Raw genomic sequence first — 24,246 nt, 5'->3', positions numbered from 1 at the left:
TGTTCCTATTAAAATCTATACTGATAATAGCCTAGGAGGTCATCATGCACTCACACATCAAGCCCTAACGTCGGCACAAGATGGCTGTCACAAGATGGCTGCACGCATAGTAGAGGTGGGGCCTGGTGGAGGAGGCCCCAACTCATGTATAGAAGAAATACAATATCTCAATTTATTTATGAGTTGATTTGAAGAGATCATGAAAATATTAAAGGGAAAGAAATAGACATGGGCTGCTCACTGAGAGAAGCAAGTCAAGAAATGTGTGACTTTTCTGGATTCTGAGGGTATAAACTTCATCAGCAGAGCTCACTTACCATTATAAGCATTGGCAGGAATGTTCTAGAACACCAAGATGAATGGGAGAAAGTCACTTGATTACAGGAATTTACTATATATTTTAAGATGGAAAGTAATTGAGAAGTTCAGAAATGATTGAGGTTTTAATAAAGAGATGTCCATTTTTATGAGAACAGGTAGATGTTAACCTTGCTTTGAAAGGTCTAATGACTGGTCCTAAATTTAAATTATATAATGACATGTGACATGCATTTCTCATTTGATCTATTATGATTTGAGTGGGACTTAAAAAAATAATCATGAGTCTTACTGTTATGCTAAACTAAAAACAGTGCGTATATTTTGTATTGTACAGCTTTATTTTTTTAGTTAGGAGCCATTAATAATTGCTTTCTTAATCTATACCTTTACAGTTAAACCATGAGTTGAACATCAGATACTGATTCATTTTCTTCCACCTTACATGCTATCAGTAAATCACAGACACTAAGAACATTTTAATAAGTCACCTTCCTTTATTTCAAAAGCTTGTACTTTGCAATGTGTTTTTTTATCACAGAACACCTGACAGCTACTCCATTGCATTTAGAAGTTGCAAGAATAAAATTAAGATAATACTCATGAAGTCTATTGAGACCTTTGTTTCAGAGATTTTAGATAAACATTTCACTGTAATTAGAAGAAGCCAAAACAATCTACTAAAGCCCCACAGCATTTTTTTTTAATTGTAAAAACTTGAAAGCTATTTGGTGTTGGCATAATTGTAATGCTTAGATTAAACAGACAAAAGTTAGAGATGAAGTAAAGTAAACTTACTTGCTAATGTTTGTATTTGTGTGTGTGTGTGTGTGTGTGTGTGTGTGTGTGTTTGTGTGTGAGTTAGGATAACTGATGGCCCACAAAGATATCCAGGTTCTAATATGGCAAAAGAGATTTTGCAGATGTGATTAAGTTGAAGACCTTGAAATGAGGAAATCAGTCTGGATTATCTGGGTAGGCCCAATGTAATCACAGAGTTCTTGTGCCAGTGAGGATATTTGTATGGAATTGGCTCATTCGATTATGGAGGCTGATGAATCTCCTAACCCCATGTTGTTCAAGGGTCAGCAGTTCCCTTTTTCTGGTCAAGCAGACATTTAGAGAGACACAAAAGTTATCTAACCTTCAATTTGCTGATGAGACACCCCGGGCAAGAGCATCTCCATCTTGAGCCTAGAAATTTATTTCAACACAGCCATAAGAAATGTAGAAAACTATGGAGACAATGGAATAAATTATTAATAGTTGCCATCAATGAATACATTAAAATATGCTTGTCATTTAACATCTGTTAACTCTAGTCATCACAGTAATCCTGGAGGATAAATCCTATCATCACCATTTTTCAATGGGGAAAGTGAGCCTAAGAAGGATGGCATATTGCCCATCTTTTCACACAATAAGTAAAGCTAGAATATGAATCCAAACATAATCCCAAAGTCCTTGCTTTGGAGAAGGGAGACTTTATCAGCTGTCCTTGATATCAACTAGTGACCAAGGTCTTTTCTTTTAATAGTAATTCTTAGCTCCTCATTGAACCTAGAGGCTATCCTGTTAATAAAAAGGGATTCTATGATTTATTTGTTTAATTGTTCTCTAAGGATTTTAGTTAAGAAGTTTTGAGCTCTTATTTTGATTTGAGCCTAAATGAGAATGTGTTCATCCCTGGGTTCATTGAACAGGCAAGTTCCATTTCTACTAGATATAGATTTGATTATATTGACCTGGTCACTAGCTTCTGTTCTCTGAGCAGGGAACTCCAATGTATTTTATATTAATCTTCATCCAAGGATATATCTGATATTTAGAGAGAGTGGAAGGAAGGGAGGTAGTGGAAAGAGAGAGAGAGAGAGAGAGAGAGAGAGAGAGAGAGAGAGAGAGAGAGAGAGATCAGACTCTTTATTTTCTATTCTTATAAGGACACTAATCCTATTGGATGAGGGCCCCATCCTCATAACTTTGTTTCCCATAACTATTTCCTTACTCCACATATAGCCACACTAGGAATTAGAATTTCAACATATGAATTCAGGGGGGAACATAAACATTAAATCCATAGCAGAATATTGAATAAATACATAGAAATGATTTAAAGACCTTTGCCATTTCAGTCTTTCATTAGATGTAGTAGCCAAGCCATATCTACTTTATCTAAGAGCTATAGAGGCAGTGGCAAATCTTGTGAAAACTTCCATTGATTTGTTCTAGGTCTCCTTTAAAATTAATTATTTCCAATGCTGACTCTTCTGCTGACAGGAAACACTCAGAATTTCTCAGCTAGTTACCTTCTTTCCCCTTCACACATCACTACCCATGCAATAATCCAAACCCAGTAGAAGGAGAAGGTCATGATTGCTCACCACTGCTGGGAAACACATTGGAGACTCCTTACTATATCTCTAATTTAATTTTGTCTGTTAATGCCTTAACTTCAAAGGAAAGGCTAAAATTTACCAAGCAAGTTATGTTATAACAGATGTGAATCTACTCTTAAAATAAGAGCCACTTCCAGAAATTAAATCAATTCAAATGGTAAAATTAATTTCCCTTGCCCTTGCCCAGATCTGCTAGCTAGCAAACGAAAAAGAGCCAGTACTTACACTAAAAATAAGTATAATTTTGGACTAGTCTATGATTTAAAACACTATGTTTTTTAACTTCTGTAGAAAACCTTATGACAATAAATTAAAGATTTTATTTGCTTTTTTTTATTGCCTAAGGAGATACACATAATGATATAGTGATTTAACAAAAATGCTTCAGGATATTATCCACAATTGCAGAGATAAATTAGGGATATTGACCCAACATTAGCAAGGTAACTTTAAGAGTATTTTTCACGGATGGTTGCAATGTATGTCCTACCTACCAATGTCACAATTCTTATCGGGCTGTAAAAAAATAAATACATATAAAGGAACTGCTGGGCCGTGAGTATGTTCTGGCAATTGTTTATTATCTCAGAATGGACTGATATAACAGATACTTTCTGTCCTAAAGGATGGCACCTCATTATTCATAGAAATTTCTCACAATTGAGGCTTCGGTTATACCTTTAGACTTTATTGCAGCATTCTAAGAAGTTGGCTGCCCCCAGATGGCACAGGGGGTTGACATGAGACACTCCTGATAATAAGAGTAACTCTAATTGTCATGTGCAGTATATAAATTTCAATTATGTCATCAGGGATGGGAGAAATGAATACTTAATGATGTGTGGATGCAGTGTGCACACTATGAGACAGCACTCCATGGGCTAAAATGGACCCATAGGCTTCCCACACTAGTAGGAGGGCCAAAACAATGCTTCAGGTCTCTGATTATCAATGTCAGCTCAGAACCTGTATCCAATAGTTCTCCAAATCTATTGAAGTTTCCCTTTTCTAAGCATACTATCACTTGTGTAAGGGGCAATAGGTCCCTTTAGGCAAAAACTTAGAAAAATAGTTATGGTGTGTATTTGCTAGGATGTTACAAAGTCATTCCTCTTAAGGATCCAACCACCTCTTCATTCAATGAACAAATCATGGAAACTTAGCAAAAGGTCATTTATTTATTACAGAAATAACCTCCAGCCTTCTGTTCTTCAATTATTTTTCCTTTGGTTATAGATGATAAACATCTTTTTAGCTGCCCATTTACTTTGGTCTTAAGAATACCATGTTAGGTTAAAAAGCTCCAAAACTTTCAGTAGATTATTCAGGCCCTTTGTCTGTTCCTTTTACCAAGCTGTCCATTATAGTAATTTGGCTTCCTAGTTTGTGGACATGTAGTCTTTCTTTATTTCTTCAATGCTCCATCATCCTCATGGATGTTAATTATCCTAGCTCTGTGACAGGGTCTCATACCATGATGTCATTCCTGATCTGGGGGGGAAACCATAACTGAATTCTTAGTGATGCTGGTGCCCCTCTCACCAACACATTCCTGGTGGCTTGGTGTATCTTCTTGGTCTTCTCCTGTTTCAAATTATCTGGCAATGCATAAGATAACCATCCCAGTATGTTCACTTCTCAGCCTCTTCATTCCCTCATCTCTTATGTGTAAGAGTAAATCAGGCATTTCCATTTTGTGGAGATTTTACTTCAGGCTTCTAAAAGTAATCCTAGCAACAAGCTTGGCCTACCTCTGAAATAGCTGACTGCCGAGAGCTAGGGCCCATAAATCAAGGAATTTTTGTTTCTCAAGTCTTACATTTTGATCTTCTTGATAAAATAGCTTCAAAATCCCATCCCAGGGTCCTCCCCTGTCTCTGACAAGCATATATCAACAAATTCTTTCATCAGATAGTATCTTTTCTCTCTTATCAGGACCATCATATCCCCAGCTCTTTCAGACTGGGATTTATTGTAGTTACTGACCTACTCTTATAATTTCAGGACAATTTAATGCTTTGTGTTGTCATTATGAAATTCTTTTTTTAAAAAAACATTATTGCTTATTTTTGAAATGATTATCCCCTCCCCCCCTCCCATTGACCTTCTCTAGCTGCCATGCCCTCCCACTGTGCTCCCCATAATTCTTAACAATTTTTTTTTTGCGGGGGGGGGGGGGGAATGGACTATTTCATTTTGCATTGGACTTTGCAAATTATGTAACCAGACCTGTTAACCTTACCAGCAAAAGCTAGCTCATCAAGAATGAGATTAAATATCAGTGCTATCTTAACTAAAAATATTTAGTTTGTTTTCCTCAGAGACGCTCCAGCCAGCTTTTCAGCAGTTGTTTAACTCAACTCCGAAAAGTTTCCCATTCACAGAGACCAATCATCAGCTCACTTCTATTGAGATATTCAATATTTATATTTTCACTGAACTCTATAACCCTTTAAATCACTGCTATTTATGAGAACACAATCTCTGCTCTAGAAATCTAACAAAACAGTTTGAGTTCATTAACCAGAGTTGTCATGGTCAAATGCATAGCATTTAATTTTCTTTTAGCTATCCAAAGGGCAGTTTATACATATAGTAAACACACCTGGCTACACCTATATAAATATTATCGATCAAGTAAAAATAAAATGCATGACTGGAAGGAAAAAAAAGCCAACCAGGTCTATAGAAAAGACCCAGCTGAATGTAGAGATATGTTTTCATTGCCTGGGCTTGATAATTCAGGCTTTTTTTTCAGGCTCCCTTATAGCATTTTCCCATGCTGATTACCTCAGCTGCAGTGGATCCTTTGCAGAATCTTAAACATTACCACACAACCATTGTCACATCAGATAGTTCAATTTCTCCTCTCACAAAAAGATCAATAAGAACTAACCCAGGTCCAACTACAGATAATCTTCTCTAGACAAACTCCTGAGAGACAAAATCATAGCCATGCTAATGACCCAGATATTGTATATTTGCATCCTCGCAGGCTGACTTGTCCACACTGTGCCAAAAACGGGTTCTGAGAAAGACAACAGTACCCCCAATCACTGTCAGCTATGCTGGCCTAGTTTTAACAGCTAGGAGGCCATGGCATACTGTTGGACAAAAGGAATATTCTAGAGCCCTGGTTGGGTTGCCCAGTGGTTAAAGCAGCGGCCCTAAGACTAAAAGGTCTCAGATTCAATTCCTGGTCCAGGGCACCTACCTTGTAGGTTCCTAGCCCTGGTCAGGGTAAGTGTGAGATGCAACCAATCAATGTTTCTCTCTCCTTCCTCTTTCTTCCCTTTTACTCTCTCTAGAAATCAATGGAAAAAATATCCTCCAGTAGGGATTTAAAAAAAAAAAAAAAAAAGTCATAGGACACCTCAGACAAGCTCACTCAGTGACCATGATGGAACAAGACAAAAGCAAGCCCACTTCATGGTCATATCTAACTGAGCACAGCCGAAATCAAGACGATAGTCCAGCCAAAGCCGGATTGGCTCAGTGGTACAGCGTCGGTCTGTGGACTGAAAGGTCCCAGGTTCGATTCCGGTCAAGGGCATGTACATTGGTTGCGGGCACATCCCCAGTAGGGGATGTGCAAGAGGCAGCTGGTCGATGTTTCTAGCTCTCTATCTCTCTCCCTTCTTCTCTGTAAAAAATCAATAAAATATATTTAAAAGAAGAAGAAGAAGAAGAAGAAGAAGAAGAAGAAGAAGAAGAAGAAGAAGAAGAAGAAGAAGATAGTCCAAACCACAAAATGATCAGATGTCCCCTCCTTTAGCTGCATGAGTGGTTAGAGTTTCTTAACCTACCAATGACAGCTTTACCTTATTTAGTTCCTACTGCCTTTAGATAAAAAGTATTGAAATACCCAATAACAGAATTGCCTTTACTTTCAGACAGCACTCAATCCAAAGCAAAACTATACTTCCTTGAACTCTCTCTAAAAACCTGTAATGTAAGCCCCAGTTCTATGGTATCCCCCACCCCAACACTCTTTCCTGGAGATGCACTATAATAGTAGCTCACCTTGTCACTTTTCCCTCATAGGAACCAGCCAATAAATCTAGCTTTGTGTGACTACCAGTGTGTTCCTGGTGAACTATGGCTAGAAGGCACTGATAGATCTTATCTCAGAAATTTTGATTACCGGTATATACTTATTAATATGGCTATTTGTTAAAGTTGGGCTCCTCACAGAATTATAAAGACAGCAAGAATTGTGTTGGTTTTGTTCACATTGAATTCACAAGGCCTGGTATTTAGTAGTCTGTAAATAATTACTTGTTGAATGAATGGGGAAGAAAGGAACTCTGAGAATGGAAACAAATCAATATATTTGACTTGAAAACATTTTAAAAATATGATCCACTTTACTGTGTAAAACTTCATAAGCAAATTTCACCAAGTACAACAAGGTTAGAATCAATATACTTACTTTATAAAGACTTGCCTTAAAAATATAGCCACTACAATGAAATATTATTTGGCCATAAAAGGGAATTATGTACTGTTATATATAATACTACAGCATGGGGTGAACCTTGAAAACATTATGCTAACAGAAGGAAGCCAATGACAAAAGACCACTTGATATAATTACCCTTCCCCAGTGCATGAATTTCATGCACTGAGCCTCTAGTTGAATTATATAATTTCAGTGGGTAAATTATACAAAGTATATAAATTACATCTTAGTAAGGCTGTTATAAGAAATGACCATCTATATATCATCCATTAGACATGATACCCCTGATTTTTTAATGACATGGAAACACACTGTTAATATAATGCTATGCAAAATGGCAAGACACAGAAAGGAATACAATATGTGATGTAAAGTATATTTATACACACAGAAAAAGATTAAAAAAGAAATACTATGTAACGTTAAAGCTATTTATACCAACTGATTTTTACTTTCCATTGCATAGTTTTCATATTTTCCAAATATTTTATAATGAGAAGATATTACTTATAATAAAAAATTATCACAGAAATATTTAGCTATTATACTCTGATTTCATCTCAACACAGCTCAATTGCAAGCTAGAAAGAAATCTTTGGCTTTTTTCAATGTAACCATGCCTCACAGAGAACACAGGAAATATATATATATATGTTAGTTCACATGCATAAGGTGATTTTTTTTATTGATCACATATTGTTCCATATATATATATATATATATATATATATATATATATATATATGGATGCTTCTGGAACAATATGTGATCAATAAAAAAAAATCACCTTATGCATGTGAACTAACATTAAGGATACATAGCACATGCAAGGGAAGCAGCCCTGCAATCCATCTCCTGCAAACCAGGTAGTTAGACTAGGAGCACATCCTACAGTAAGACTTAAAGGCTCTTCTGGACACAGCAATAGATGTCATTCTCCTCAGAGAATGGTCTTAACTGACCCAGCTGCCTTAATTCTTTGGTTCCCTTGTCAGAGCATTCTTCAATACTCCTCCCTTCTCTGCATCTATTTCCCTGCTTGCCACAACTTGGTTTTGACCTTGATTTTAATGCCTAGAATCTGTTTGGTAGGTGCTATGGACCAAATGTTTGTGTCTCCCCCAAATCCATATATTGAAGCCAAAATCACCTATGTGGTGGCTTTTGGACTCACTTGAGCCTTTGATAGGTAAGTGGGGTTAGGTCTTGAGGGTGGATTGCGAAGAGATACTGGAGAGCTTGCTTGCTTTGCTCTCTCTGCCATGTGCAGATACAGCCAGAAGGTGGCAGTCTGCAAGTCAGGTTGAGAGCTCTCACCAGAGCAGTCACATTGGTGCCTTGGCCTCAGACTTCCAGGGTCCAGAGCTGAGCAATGCATTTCTGTTGTTTAAGCTTCCTCCTTGATGGCGTTTTGTTATGGCAGCCTAGACTTTCTTCCTTGCCCTTTGAAGAACGTACTTTTTAAGACATTTTGTGTCTTAAAGTTTTGGTAGAGAAATATTGAAAAAATCCAAGGCTAAAGTATCCATACATTTTATAAAATTCCATGATTAAAAATAAGGGTTTGCCTTGGGCTCTCATTTTTAACTTGTATATTTTATAAATTTTACATCCTAATCGCTTGATATCAGAACAGCTGATCAATTCTCATAAATAGAGATGTGAAAAAGTATTTTCTTGAATGCTATGTGCTCTTTTTCATTATGATGAAATAGAAGCAACCTGAAGAATCAATGACCTTGCTAGTTTTTATTGCTAAAACATTAATAAATAGTGCTTTGTACAAGTTGTTTGGGAAAGACATTTTACCCATAGGCACTTACTTAAGTAGTCTGTACAAATCACTCTTTCTAGATCATTTATTTGATCAGCTTCATAAAACTGCCTTTCATAGTAAATCAGCTTGGCAGGCACATGGCGATCACGCGCTCAGAACTCAGTTCCTATTCTGTTGCGTTACTGGGGTTTTTCACCTGTCCTGGTGAGCATCTGGAAACTGATGCTACGAACCTTTTTCTGAGTCAAACCATGTTTATCAAGCTTCATGGTGAGCAGCTTTGAGTCCTCATCCAAGCATAAGTGCAGGAGCTGGAGGAGGTAATGTGCTTCCTAAAGGTTGGTTGTGCCTCTGAACACCCTGTCCTGCCATTTCACACCATGCCTGGTTTCCACAGCTGAGGCACTTGAAGTGCTGTCTCTATAATGAACAGCAGAGCACAACCATTATCTCAGTCCTGGAGGAAGTTATCCCGCTGACCCGACTGGCATAGAGCTCCTAGCGGGGTCTTGGTAGAAAGAAAAGACATTCCTAGAGGATAACTTGGAGATGCGCTGTATGGTCATTTTTCTAAGTAATTAAAATGCAGCATTTGGACCAAAATATTCTATGATGGCTCTAGATTTCAGTTACAGTGCCCCAGTGCCTCATAGCATCCCCTTCACTGAACTGTATCTGATGTGCAGCTCTGGGCTTCCTGGCAAAGCCATTCATATCATGGATTGTAACACTACTTGTACGAACACTGTGCAATGGATGGTATCGTTCTATTCCTCCAGCCGCATGTCCCAGGAGAAAAATGTATGCAAGAACTTGGAATCACCAAAGGCTTTCTATGATTCGATAACCGATATATTTTCCTGTTTCAAGAAAGTTATGACACACCTGTGTTTTTATAATGGGGAAATATAAATATATGATCATTTAGTCTTTAAAATTAACATTAAAAATGAGAACTGTATAGAGTTACATCCGTGCGTGTCTCTCCTAAAGGCCTGCCCTCACAGATCCCTCTCAGGAAAGAAAGGAGTCAGCATCTGTCTAACCCGGCAGGCAAGGCAGGCCACCCCAAACCTCCTCACAGAAACAGGAGGACAGGCATTGCGGAATGCTGAACAATCTTGTTTGTAAGAAACAAAAAGGAACGCTGGCCTCCTTCATCTTCCCAACAGTACCTGACATTCCATGAAATCTAAAGGCAGTTGTAACTGTCTAGGAACTGCAAACACAGAGCTCAGGAAGTTGAACTCGAGGTCTATATGGAGTTTTAACAAACGCCTTGACTCTTTCTGTGGACTTAGGCGTCAGGTATGAAAAAACCTGGCTTGTGACTTTATGCAAACTTTACATACTATGACAAACTAAAGAACGCTAGGTTCACAAACTCTTCAAGAGTGTTAACATTTAATAAATTTTATATACTTAATTTCGGGTAAAAGAAAAAAAAAGAACAAGTTGGATGCAAAAAAAAAGGAATTGGGCTAGAACTAAGTTGTAAATATAAACTTTTCTTCTTGTCCTTTTTTTTTTTTTTCCAATTCACAGTAATTTTCTTCATTCAGTACACTGGTCTATTAAAGACAACATTTTACAACGTGTCTTCATTATCTATTCATTTGACATGTTCCCCAAATGTCCCAAATGCCGAAGGAAAGAGCCCCTGGACATCAGATAGAAAAGTCTTCTAGATTTCAGGGCATTTCAACATGGGCTCCCGTTTCCATTAGGATTGTGATTTGGCGAGGACCCAATAGAAAGCAAAAGACCTAAAATTACCTAGGAAACTGCAGACTGATGCAACCAACAACCAAGCCCTGTGCTTTGTCTTTGTCTTCCGACCTGCCATCTCCATTCGGCCTGTTCTTTATGTTTTACCCCTGAGTGCTTATTCTCTAAGACGCATCCCGTAGTCACAGATGAGTGCTGAGCCCTTCTCAGCAGAGGTGCTAGCTGCCAGGTGGTGAGGTTTTTTTGTTTGTTTGTTTGTTTTTAAATAGAGAGCAAGACATCAGAGAGCTTATCTTCAGAACGAATCACCCACGCTCTGTCCTACCATACATGTCAATAAAAAAGGCTTGTCCGAAAATCTTTATAATTGTCACAGACCTGGATTTTAGGTGTTAGGCTTTTTCTATATAGTTTAGTCAGTAGGGTTTAAAGTGATATTTTATTTAGAATAATTCATTTTGTACCCAACTATTGTGCATTACATTTAGAGCCATATACGACTTTAATTTATTTAAGTTTTATTTTTGGTAACAACTTGGGTGCATTTCCAATAATACAGTAAGTGTATGAAATGAGTTTGCTCCTGAGTTTCTCACTGAAGGAGCCTGTAAAGCTTGTAGAAAGATTCTTGCTTAGGAATATTGTATCTCCCTGGTTTTTCTTCCTGACATAATTACACCACTTTATCCATCAGCGAATCTGCTTCCATGAAACAGATTAATTTCAGGAGCATGTAGAATATTAACAGGGGCATTCCCACTCAGAAGCTGTAAATTATAATGAGAAGACATTAAACAATTAGGAAATACGGAGTAACTGCTTTTACACAGAACGATTATGTTTCTAGGAACTTATATGAAAATTAGAGGCCTGATGCATGAAATTTGTGCATGTGTGGGGTCCCTAGGCCTGGCTGGCAGTCAGGGCTAATCAGGTTCCCCACCTCTCCTCCTTTCCACCTCCTCCTTCCTCCTTCCTTTGGTGCCTGCTACCACCCACTCCCAGTTCCCCATTCCAACCTGGGGCCTGGCCCCGATTGGGTAATTGGGACCTGATGGCTGGGGAAGAGGAGCCAACTGTCACTGCAGTGGGCAGGCAGCAGGCCCGATTGGGGCTGATTGGAGGGAGGGATGGGGGAAGGGACTTGGGAGGTTGGCCACCAGCCCTGAGGAGGGAGCCAGCCCTCGGCCCCCTGGGAAAGGGGCCATGTCCGCTGCCACCCATCCTTGGTTCCCCATCCCAGCCCGGGGGCCCAGCCCCAATCAGGCAATAAGGGCCTGCCAGTTGTGGGTAGGGATCAAGAGGTTGGGTTGCAGGCCCCATCAGTGATCGGGGCCTGCGGGCTTGGGGCAACTCCTGCATTGGAGTGTTCTCCCCTTGGTGGTCAGTGCGCATCATAGCAACGGGTCATTTCAGTCATCCTAGTCATCCTGGTCATTCCATCATAACAGTCACTTGGGCTTTTATATATATGGATGGTATGCAAAAGATACCATTGTGAATTTTTAATATTTGACAAAAATTGCAAAGAACATCAGTGTGCAATGGTAAGGAATGAGTGCCTACATCATCTGGGGGAATCCTTTCCTTACTTTTCTGTGTAGGATTACCTTTTTCCTGCATCCTATGTTGTTGGTTTTACTTTTGTTTTGCTGGATTAGATTTTCCAAAAGCTTCTTGAGAAAGATGCAAATAAAGTGACAAAAAAAAGTGACCTTTAAAAAAGATTTGTGTGTCTGATAATGGCTTTAATTTACACTTATATGTAATAGTTTGGAAATTTACCTTGAAAGACATTTACTTTACATTTACTTTGAAAGCCTATTTTATTGTCATGTATAGTGGAACATTATGATTTATTATCCTTTGTATATAACTTGTCTCCAGTGTTCTGAAATTTCAGTCATTGCATTAGTGAGATTATTCTTTCAATTTTGTGTTTGGCCTCTTAAATCTAGAGTTTCTTGTCTTTCAACCAGTTCTAAAAAGTTTTCCAATATTGTTTTCTAACATAATTCCCCCCCCCCCCCCCAATTTTCCTTGTCTTGAACTAGACATTTGACTTACTGCAATGATCATCTAGCCCAGCTGGTGTGACTCAGTGGTTGAGCATCATTGATCTAAGTATCAGAAGGTCACAGTTTGATTCCCAGTCAGATTTTAGGCTAAATCCCCATACGGGTGTGCAAGAGATAGCAGATCATTGATTCTTATCATTGATGTTTTTATATCTCTCTCTCTGCCACTTCCTTCCTTTCTGAAATCAATAAAAATATATTTTAAAAAAAGAAGTGATCATCTAACTCTCTTAATTTATCTTTAGAATTTTGCAACTCTATTAATGTTTCATTTTAAGGAATATTTCCTCAAATTTATTATTAAGTATTTTATTATTTTTTGTTCTTGTAATTATATATATATTGGAGGCTCAGTGCACAAAATCCATGCACTTAGAGGGTGCCTCAGCCCGGCCTGTGCCCTCTTGCAGTTCAGGAGCCCTCTGAGGATGTCTGATTGCTGCAGAGCTGGGAGAGGGTCCCACCACCACCACCACCACCACTCCACTCACCAGCCGTAAGCCTAGCTTCTGGCTGAGCAGCTCTCCCTCTGTGGGTACACACTGACCACCAGGGGGCAGAGCCTGTTTTGAGCATCTTCCCCCCTTGTGGTCAGTGCATGTCATAGCAACCGTTTGGTCGATTTGCATATTAGCCTTTTATTATATATGATATTTTAATTTCCAGAAGCCTATTCCTTCTTTAAATTTTGCTTTTCACTATTGCATTTATTAATATTACTAGAGACCCAGTGCCTGAAATTTGCACACTTGGGAGGTAGGGGATCCCTCGGCCTGGTCTGCACCTTCTTTCAGTCCAGGAGCCCTTGGAGGATGTCTGACTGATGATTTAGGCCCTATCCCTCATGGGGATCGAGTCTAAGCAGTCAGTTGGACATCCTTAGTGCTTCAGTGGAGGCAGGAGAGGCTCCCGCCACTGGTGCTGTGCTTCCAGCGGTGAGCTGCCCAGCTTCTGGCTGAGCAGCACTCCCCCTGTGGGGACTCATTGACCACCAGGGGGAAGTTCCTGCATTGAGTGTCTGCCCCCTGGTGGTCAGTACGCATCATGGCGACCAGTCTTTCAGTTATTCAGTCCATTTGTATATTAGCCTTTTATTATATAGGATACTATTTCTTTTATCCAAACCTCTAAATTTTTTTCATATTTTCATTTGTTTTTAGAGTTGTATTTTGTGCAAATTTCTTAGTTCAAATTTCTTGATTTGAGTTATATAATAGGTCTAGAAGCAATGGGTGATGAGGATGGGTACTGAGAACAATCAATCTTGTCTTATATAGTAAGTACTTCAGAGAGGTCATTACACTGTTCCACAGGCAATGCAGAGTTAATCCCTTCAGTTGAGGAATGGGTGGAGAGGATGCTAACCACTGAGGTTGAGGATGCTGCTTCCACTGGCAGAGAAGTCTTACCAGAATTTAGAAACTCAATGTCCCTAGTTTCAACAGGGTTTTACACATCCCCATCCCAACTTCTAGGACCCCAGACTTTTCAATCTCTGCCCTCACTATAAAAGGAGATGTTCTGTGTAGCTCAGAGTTCAACTTTGCTGTAATACATTCAGTCACAGGATGAGATTCTGCTTTTGGTTTCAGCAATCTCAGTCCTCAGGAGATAAGGGTGACCTTCAGGGAACACAAAGAAGCTTTCCCGTAAATTATGTGGCACTTGAGCTGGAAATTCCAATGCTAGAGGCACATGCTTTTCCTTCACTGCTTTTCCTAGCTACGTTAGGAACATCGAGGCCATTTTATTATTTTATTAGCTTACCGAAATTGTTTAAAGTATTAGACACATAGTCACCCAGCTCAGGAGTATCCAAGGGACATATTTTGCATATCTTTATTGCCAGATTATGCCATTGACTTTGGTGACCTTTTTATTACTGGAAGGAGAGTCATCACTATTTTTTTTTATCTGAGCAGATTAGTGTTCCCATTCCATAACCCTCTAAACAAATTTAGAAAACTCACCCTTGATTTTCTGTTCTTCTCAGTAGTAGTGTTAACAGTGAATGGCACGAGATGTTAGACTTGGATCAACAACCTCAGTTCTTGAGTTCAGAAGAGAAAAAATTCAGAACCAAGATATTCAAATGAAAATGAAAGTTTATTTAGAAAATCACAGAGGTAGAAGAAATGAGCCATCTAGACTGTGTGGACTCAGGAAACAAGTTACAGAGGCAAACAAAGGGTCTTTTTGCTTAGGAGAAAGAAAGACATAAAAACAACAACAAAACAACACTTGGAAGGAAATGGGGAAAGGCATGGTATTGCTCTAAAGATAGCATGTCCAGGAAAGAAGGGTGTGGGGAAAAGCCCAAGCTTGGAGAGAGAGAGAGAGAGAGACTTGGGTCCTTTGTCTTAAAGGCTTTTATCTGGAGGTCTTCACACAAGATATTTACCACCTTTCCAGGAGTGTTTGGGCCTGAGTCTAGATGTTATCTCTAGTTCCACCAAAACTCTGTCTCTGTGGTCAACAAATTCATGGCTTTGTTCCTAAGATTACTTGAAATGGATTAGAATTTCATTGTCCTGAGGGTTTTAATGCTTAAAGGACTGATCATGCAAGGACTTGTATGGGAGTCATATGAGGCTATTCTCTGGCTCCCTTGTTCCTTCTCTAAGGAGGTCTAAACCACATGACCAACAATGTGCTAAGGGAGGGAAGGTCACCCTAGGGGCAGGTCCTATAATACTTGTTCTCCCAGTTTTGCCTGTTGTTAGGCACCCAAGGCTTTCCACCCTGGTGACCTTCTGATATCTATCTATCTATCTATCTATCTATCTATCTATCTATCTATCATCTATCTGTCTATCTATCTATCTATTTCTCTATCTACTTATCCTCTAGATTAGGGTGTCGAACTCAATCAGAGAAGGGGCCAAAATCTAAAATCCAGCCTAAATCTCGGGCCGAATGGTTTACTGAACAGTCATAAACTGTCATTGTGATGGAAACGCAGCGGAGTGCAGTGATGACAGCGCGGTGCGGGCCACATTGCAAGGCCTGGCGGGACGGATTTGGCCCGCGGGCCTTGTGTTTGACACATGTGCTCTAGATTTATTATAAGGAGTTGGCTCAAGTGAGTATGGAGGCTAAGAAGTCCTCAAAAGCTGCAGTTGACAAGCTAGAGATCCAGGAGAATCAATGGTATAGTTTTAGTCTAAGTCCAAAGGCCTGAGATAATCAGGATAGCTAATGGAGTAAAGTCCAATTTGAGTCCAGGTTCAAGGCAGGAGAAGCCAATGTCCCAGCTTGAAAATATGCAGAGAATTAATTATTACTTACTTTATATTTCTTTCTTTTTTTCTTTCTTTCTTTTCTTTTCTTTTTTTTTTTTCCTATTCAGGCCTAAACACCCATTGACTGGCCCAGTCAAGTTGACACATAAAATTAACCATTAGAGTTTTTTATTTGTAAGAATTTTCACAATTCTTTATACACATTAGAATGGATGAGGGATAATTTTCCATAAATGTACTGGGAAAACAAATAATTCTTTATCTATTAGTGAAAGACATTTGATATGACATATAATATTGTCATGTTTCATTCATTCCTTGGTATATAAAACATTTTTTTACTATAATGTTCATTATAAATTTAACTTTTTAACAACATGAAATGTCTTTATTCCTTTTAATTATTACTAAATAAAGTATTTGTCTGATATTATTATTTTTTCTTGCACTTTTTTTGGTTAGTGTTTTCCTGATAAGAATTTTGCTTTTTATTTTATTTCTAAAGTATGTAATTTTAAATAATAATATTACTTTAAAAAGCATTTAATGTAATTCTCAAATTTTACTGCTTTTAATGGGAAATATCTTTCACAATCTAAATTTACCATCAATTCAGCATGGCTCATTTTATTTCATACTTCCTTCTTTTATTTAGTTTATAATATTTTTGTTTTGTTTTTCTTATTTTAATCCATTTCTTCTTTTATTATGTAAATGTACTCACTTATTGTAATTTTATTTAGCAGTTTATAAGGTCTAGATCCTGCCTTGAGTTCTACAAGTATTTCAGAACTACAAGTATTATAGTTTTTCAAAGCTTTTGTTCTTTTTATTACTTTTGTTGCTGTTGGTGGTGGTGTGTGTGAGTGTGTAAATAAAATAATAAAGTGGCTACTTCTTAGAGGCTGGGACTTATGCAATGATTAGGGCTCAGCATGGAAGTAAATGATCTGGCGAGAAAAGAGAAAGGGGTCTGTTATATGCTTCGGTGGATTTCAACCCTCCGAGCCTGCAAAGAATAAGGTGAGCCTTTAGCAGATATGACTGGCTTCAAAGTGCAGCTGCTGGTCACTTAACTCAGTCCACAGGCACAGCTACAGCATGAATTTGATTGTAGATAAAAGAAGACTCCACCAACTTTTAGACATTTCTGGAGAAAATGATTTGGGATCTTTAAAATTTCAGGACATGTGGTTGTAATGTGCTCTAGCATTCTGGTAATAGGTTAGTTTTATATTGTTAGGCCACACCCATGTAGTCAGCAGTATTTTTGCTGTCCCAAATTTTAGCTTTGTGTCCAGAACCAAGGAGGAAACTGTGGAGAGGTTAGCCTTTCATTCCTGTGGCTTGTCCACAAGTTCTAGTCACTTATTACGTGGTCTAGAGCAGACTTGGGATTGACCAATGCACACGAGGAAGAAACCCTCCTTAGGAGTCAGGTTTCTCAGACCCAAGCAATTCCTTGAGAAGAGACAATAGAATCAGACGCAGGGCCCAGCCAAGAGAATGTGTGGAACTGATGACACAGGAGCCACTAGAACACTTTTTGATTCCTGGCCAAAGGAGCGTTGATCAGAGGTGACTCTGAAAGAGGTGCCATGTGCATAAGGAGGTTTCTCCCCAAACATGGCAAATGTACAGTAAATTACAGAAAACTGGTTCATGTCACATGGCCTCACCGCAAGCTGGGGGGTATTTTTCCTCTTGAATATGAGTTCTCAGGTTCTGCATTCTTAACCTCTGGCATTGATAAACTGGCATTTACCTTGTGGCTGAAGTTTAATGGTTTTCTCCTTCTCTGTGTCATTTTATGGGCCTGTCATGGCTTTTAACATTGAGTACCAGATGCTAGGAAGATAGTTTTGGCTAGAATGATAACTGAGGAGCTAGGGATGGCATTTTTTCTCAAACATTATTAGTATCAGATTAGTGCTAAGGTAATATTGTGTCTCTTATGAAAACTTTAAACTATAAGCCAGGATCATGAGGTAGGCGCATTAAATTAGTCGAAGCTGTGTGGTTCTGGAAAGTATTGCACACATTTCAATGAGAAAGAGTCCCAGACTGCTGATGGTACTGCTCCCACCACACAAACTAAAACATTTTTCTGAACCTAAGAAAAATAGAAATGTGATAGGATGATTTTTTAAGTATTTAAGTTGAAATTTTTGAATGCTGAATTTTCATTAATGAAACTAAGAATGATTTTGGATTTCAACATCGTTGTGCTTTAACTTAGAGAAGTCAGATTTAAACTTTTAAATATCTATTTCGGAGGTTGGCATATCTGTTGGGCTAGAATTTTTATTATTACAGGGACCTTTTATGGACTTTAATATTGAGTATTACAATGTTATTCAATCTCATTCCAGACAATTGCTTCTCGGTGGCAGGTGCATAAATCCCAGAGACACGGCTTCATTGATTTGGTGCTTTGCTGTAAAAGGAATGTTGATCAGGAGCATTGCTAGGTGAGTTGAGCCAGTGTGATGATAAATGAGGCATTGACTAGGTAGGTCAACAATGCTGATAATGAAAGAAGCATAGTGAGTGCAGAAGGCAAATCCACATCCCTGCCAAGTCTCTGTTAATGTGAGAACAAACTGAAGCCCTTCCCATGATGGAAGAGATCCAGTATGATCAAGCTTCCACTAGTTAACTGATTACTCTCATTTTGTTAAGATGCCAATTTTGAAAAATCAACACTGTCTCTGCCACTGGCCATTTGCAAAATTAGAACCGGTGGTAGTTCAATCTGCTTTTTATGGGGGGAATTCATGTTGTGCCCAGGCATAAGCTCTGGCTCTGACATCATTGCCCCATTGTGCCCCTCGAGCAGGATGTGGCTTCTTGGGGAAGGGAGAAGCTCCATACATCTACAGAACAAGTCATCTTGTGCATCACTTTATTAAGAAGATACTATGCCGTTGGTGCCCTGTGGGAAGCATTTACATGGGACACAATTATTCTCCTTAGACACATTCTTAAATGTCCACATCCACATCTTTTAGAGGCCTGGTGCATGAATTCATGCATGGGTGGGGTCCAACCAGACTGGCCAGGGGAGGGGACATGGGTGTTTGGCTGGCCTGTCTACTGGTCGAACTCCTGGTCAAGGGGACAATTTGCATATTAGCCTTTTATTATATAGGATACATTGAGTAGCCAGATTATTATGCATTCAGAGATCATAATAATCTGGCCACTCAGTGTATATTCACCTTAATACATAGCTGAAGGTTTATTTAAGAACATCCAAGAAGAAGTATATACTACTGGCAGTGTTAACAGAGCTTTCCAGTATCCATATTCCTCTTTATTCAGGAGTCTCTGGGTTTGCTATACACATAATAAGTCTGGAAATTGGCTAACAGTTTGGGGCTTTCTGTCATTCTGATTCAAACCTAATCTCCATTCATTCTATCTTGAGGTTTTATATGATCAGTTACTTAGATAAATGGGGACCTTAGGATACTTCCCATCCAATTCAGTTTTAAAAATCCATAATTCATTTGGCACCTGCCACAGATCATTGAGGTTAACACATTGTGGTTACCACTTTGATCTTGCTGCTAACCAAGTAACTGCAGCCACAATGTCTCTAACGGTTACTTGCAGTCATATAGCCTCTCTCACTCCTGAACAAATTCCCACTGGAAACACAAAGTCCAATTCAATGGTGGCATCCTCCACGGAGGCAGATGTTGCCAGCACTCCAGCCACATCTTGCTAATCTCTGATCTTGAATCACAAAGGTGTACATGGTCAGAATAAAGTGAGGAGTTCTCTCAGTGATGACCTTAAAGTGGGGGAGTGCCCATCGTAAATTTTTATTTGCTCTCTTGTGCATTGTTACAGATACAGACTGGAGGAGGTCTACTCCTATCACCAGAGTTTTGGCAAAACTTAAGAAAGCTGGACTCAGAGGCAATTTCTATATCGAAAACAACAGAATCAACCTGTGGGTTGAATGCAGAAATAAGCTTCTCGCTTGAACTTATCTAAGATTATGCAAGTCAGCAATGTACAAAAATGTGCACAGAGTTTTAGAATCCTAGCAACAAATAAGATGCACATCTTCTATCAGCAGGGTAATCTGATTCTATCAGTTGGCAGGCTTGGCAGAGAGTGCAATGACACAGGCTTCAAAATACCTTAAGGGACTTGGTTGAGCCTTGGCTCATATAAGAGTATTTCCCAAGGGTGATGGTGTACTCTTATACAATAATGCCACAAGTCTCGGCAACACCACTTGTTCTAACCCCACCTTCTTGACACAGAGAAAATATACAGTATTGTATGTTATTCTTGCCTGGGATAGACTCTCAGAATTAATTGCCTTTCTCAGCTGCAAGATGATGTAAACATCAAATATTTATGCATAGAATCCCAGAGGGTAGATATCCAGGACTCATCTGGTTCAGCCCCATGATTGCAGGCTCAAAGATGAGAAGGTGTTTTCCAACCACTAGGTTGAATTCAATGCCACCATGTATGTCTTGTTCTCATTTTCTGTTCCATGATGTAGTTGAGAAAGATAGGAAATATACAATCAAGTACTGATATATGGGTTTAATTAATGTTACAGTAAACCACAACATTATGATTTTTATGTTAGGATCAGCAAAACTTACAAAAGAAATGCACATAGTAATGATATATTATAGGTCATATGAGACCAATAGATATACAATCATTTATTTTTATTTATTTGATTTTAAAGAGAGAAACATCAATTTGTTGTTCTACTTATTTATGCATTCATTGGTTGTTTTTTGCATGTGCTCTGACTGGGGATTGAATCCACAACCTTGGTGTATGGGACAACACTCTAACGGTTAGGGGTGTCGAACTCAATCAGAGAAGGGGCCAAAATCTAAAATCCAGCCTAAATTGAGGGCCGAATGGTTTACTGAACAGTCATAAACTGTCATTGTGATGGAAACGCAGCGGAGTGCAGTGATGACAGCGCGGTGCAGGCCACATTGCAAGGCCTGGCGGGACGGATTTGGCCCGCGGGCCTTGTGTTTGACACATGTGCTCTAACCGAATGAGCTACCTGGCTAAGACAGTCATATAATTCTTGATAAACAGAATATTATGATCATTTTTAGAATGAAGATGGGAATTCTTTGAAGACAACTAACTTCTAATAAATTGTGTTTTGTATTATTTCTGTGCTATGTAACAATTTACCACAAATTTAGTTGCTTAAAACAACACGTATCTATTAATTCACAGTTTGTATAGGCCAGAAGTGCAGGCATGGCTTACCCAGGCCCTCTTCAAGGACACAATCAATGAATTGGCCAGGGTTGAGTTCTCATCTGGAGGCTCCACTAGAGAAGAATCCACTTGAAGCTTGCTTAGGTTTTGGCACATAAAATCAACCATCACCTCTCTCAATGTTATGAGTTCTACAGCTATGAGGAAATTCATTCTGTTTCCTCTTTCCTAATGTTCTTTTTGTCTGGAGAATCCTAACTAATAGAGATTCTGAAATCAGTTAGCTACCATATAACATACTAGAGGCCCAGTACATGAATTTGTGCACTTTGAAAGGAACTGTGAGCCTCAAGACTGTGGTGGCCACAAGGGCAGGTCTTGGCCCAACCTCTGCACTCCCCCCCCAGTGCCCAGTCCCCTGTCTCCCAGCAGTCCCGCTCCTATCACTCCCACTGGCTGACAGCACAGGCCCCACTGACACCTGCTAATGGTGTGGAGTGATTGGGGCTGGCGCCAGCAATGGGTGAGAGTGGGGCCAGTGCCAACAGGAAGTGCAAGGGCCAGGTGGGACACAGCACGCAGGAGCAAAGAATTTTTAGTAACCACCATAGACTTACCTCGATGACAGCAACCTGTGCCCCACTGTGGTCTGGTACCATCATCTGCTCCACAATCCCACCATGACTCATGCCCACCTGCTGCCAATGCTGCCATGTTCTGTGCATGCCCCCTGGTGGTCAGTGCACATCATAGTAACTGTTTGATTGGTTATTCTGCCATTCGGTCTACTTGCATATTAGGGTTTTAGAGAGAGAGAGTAGAGGCCTGGTGTACGAAATTCATGCCCTGGGGAGTGGGTGTCCTTCAGCCCAGTCTGTACCCTTTCCAATCTGGGAATCCCTCTCACAATTTAGGACTGCTGGCTCCCAACTCCTCACCTGCCTGCCTGTCTGCCTGCCTGCCTGCCTGATTGCCAATAACCACTACTGCCTGCCAGCCTGATCAGTGGGCCTGATTGCCTCTAACTGCCCTCCCCTGCCAGCCTGGTTGCCCATAACTGTCCTCTCCTGCAGGCCTGGTCACCCCAAACTGCGCTCCGCTGCTGGCCCAGTCACCCCTATCTGCCCTCTCTTGCCAATCTAGTTGCCCCTAACTGCCTCTGCTAGCCTGGTCTCCCCCAACAGCCCTCCCCTGTAGGCCTTGTCATCCCCAACTGCCTTCCCCTGATGGTCTGGTCACCTATAACTTCCCTTCCTTGCCAGCCTGGTCACCCCAAACTGCCCTTCTCTGCTGGCCTGGTTGCCCCTAACTGCCCTCCCCTGCTGGCACAGTCACTCCTAATCTCCCTCCCTTGCTAGCCTGGATGTCCCTAAATGCCCTTCCCTGACAGCTTGATCACCCCCATCTTCCCTCCCTTGCAGGCCTGGTTCTTCCCCCCCCCCCCCCCAACTGCCCTCACTTGTAGGCCTGGTACCCCCAACTGCCCTAACCTGCATACCTGGTCCCCCCAAACTTCCCTCCCTTGTAGACCTGGGTCTCCCCCACAAGTTTCCTTCCCTGTTGGCCTAATCACCCACAACTGCCCTCCCCTGCAGCCCTGGTCCCCCCCATTGCCCGCCTTTAAAGTCTTGGTCCCTCCCAACTGCTCTTCCTGCTGGCCTGATGGCCCACAACTGCCCTCCCCTTCTGGCCACCTTGTGGTGGCCATCTTATTTCCACATGGGGTGGCCATCTTGTGTGTTGGAGTGATGGTCAATTTGTATATTACCTCTTTTTTATATAGGATGGTAATCAAGAAGGTTATTTCCTGTCACTTTTGCCATATTCTATTAATTATAATCAACTCCAAATCCTATCCACATTCTGGGAGAGGAGATTGGAGTATGAAGACCAGACCCTGGAGAACTCAGGGGTTACCTTAAAATCTGTCTGCCACATCTCTTCTACCCTTAAAGTTAAAAACATGTTCCAGAAAGAGCTAGCCCAAAATATTAGGCTTTGTTGCCTATTGTGGAGTAAGATCTGTATGTATTCTTCAGTCTGATGAAAAATTATGAAATCCTACTTCACAGGATTGTTGTGAGAAAATTTTGAAAATAAATATCCACACATCATAGGATAAGAGTATAAAAGCTTCCATAACATATTAAATACTTGGTAAATACCATTTTCACTTCCAGCTAGTAAAAAGAAACATCCGAACTGGTGTCTATTTTATAATCCTAAATTGTTTTTAAAATTGACATGATTGAACTGACTAAAATCTTTTTCACTTAAATAGGATTCAGGCAAATTCAGACAGCCAAAACAATCTGCATAATTTTTTACTAAGCACTTCTACTTCCTTCATGATTTGCATATGGCTGGAAATTTAATGATACATACGGGAAACATATGTAAATAGAGGGATATTTTTGTCTTGTTCCTATTGGAGAAGTTTGAAGAGAGAGAGTGCTGTGGGCTGGCCCATTAGAACCTGAACCAGGATAGGATACAGGGAGGCAAAGCAGACTTGCTATGACATTGAGCTAAAGCTATAATTCAGAGGTTGAATTGAACCTTATAATAAGAATCAGCCCTCGCTGGTTTGGCTCAGTGGATAGAGCATTGCCTGTGGACTGAAGGTTCTCAGGTTTGATTCTGGTCAAGGACACATGACTGGGTGGTGGACTCAATTCCCAGTAGAGGGCATGAAAAAGGCAGCCAGTCAGTGATTTTCTCTCATCGTTGATGTTTCTCTTTCTCTGTCTCTTCCCTTCCTCTCTGAAATCAATCCTATATAATAAAAGCCTAATATGCAAATTTTCTCCTCAACTGGAGTTCCCCAAGGAGCTCGAACAGGAGTTCAACCAAGGGGTGAGGCCAGCTAGCCAACTGCCCTCGGCCCCTCCCACAACTGGCCTCACTTCAGTCCAATGGCAGCAGGCAGCTTGGGGAGAGGGAGGCCCTGGACAGTAGCTGGTAGCTGCTAGGGACCCTACCCATCCAAGAAATTCATGCACTGGGCCTCTAGTAAAAA

This window comes from Pipistrellus kuhlii, unplaced genomic scaffold (assembly GCF_014108245.1).
Source record: "Pipistrellus kuhlii isolate mPipKuh1 unplaced genomic scaffold, mPipKuh1.p scaffold_m20_p_2, whole genome shotgun sequence".
In the NCBI taxonomy this organism is placed as follows: domain Eukaryota; kingdom Metazoa; phylum Chordata; class Mammalia; order Chiroptera; family Vespertilionidae; genus Pipistrellus; species Pipistrellus kuhlii.
This window is presented reverse-complemented; position numbering follows the sequence as displayed.